Consider the following 272-nt stretch of genomic DNA (forward strand, 5'->3'; position numbering starts at 1 on the left):
CTAACAGACTAACAGACACATACAGTCAGAAAAATCAATCAATCAGAGGCCGAGAAAAGTCAGGAGAGGAGATAAGTGCATCCGCCATATCTTACCTGCCGCATTTCCCTTTGCCGCCGCGCCGAAGCCGATCAGTAAACCAGATAAGATACCGAGTAAACTAGGCAATCACGTGATGTGGGCGGAGTTTATGACGCCGTTTCTTATTGGTTGGAATTCGGGTTCTCTTCTCTGATTGGTCGTGACGTCAGAGATGCCGTTTTGGGGGTATG

General features: G+C 48.2%; 1 protein-coding gene across 1 annotated transcript in view; it reads left to right on the top strand.

Moving 5' to 3' along the window:
• The window catches only part of LOC119587086 (cyclin-dependent kinase 14-like), a gene marked incomplete at its 5' end in the record, with an annotated part of 168,602 nt that overhangs the window by 68,884 nt on the left and 99,446 nt on the right, over window positions 1-272 (top strand).

Source organism: Penaeus monodon, chromosome 22 (genome assembly GCF_015228065.2).
Source record: "Penaeus monodon isolate SGIC_2016 chromosome 22, NSTDA_Pmon_1, whole genome shotgun sequence".
Classification (NCBI taxonomy): Eukaryota; Metazoa; Arthropoda; class Malacostraca; order Decapoda; family Penaeidae; genus Penaeus; species Penaeus monodon.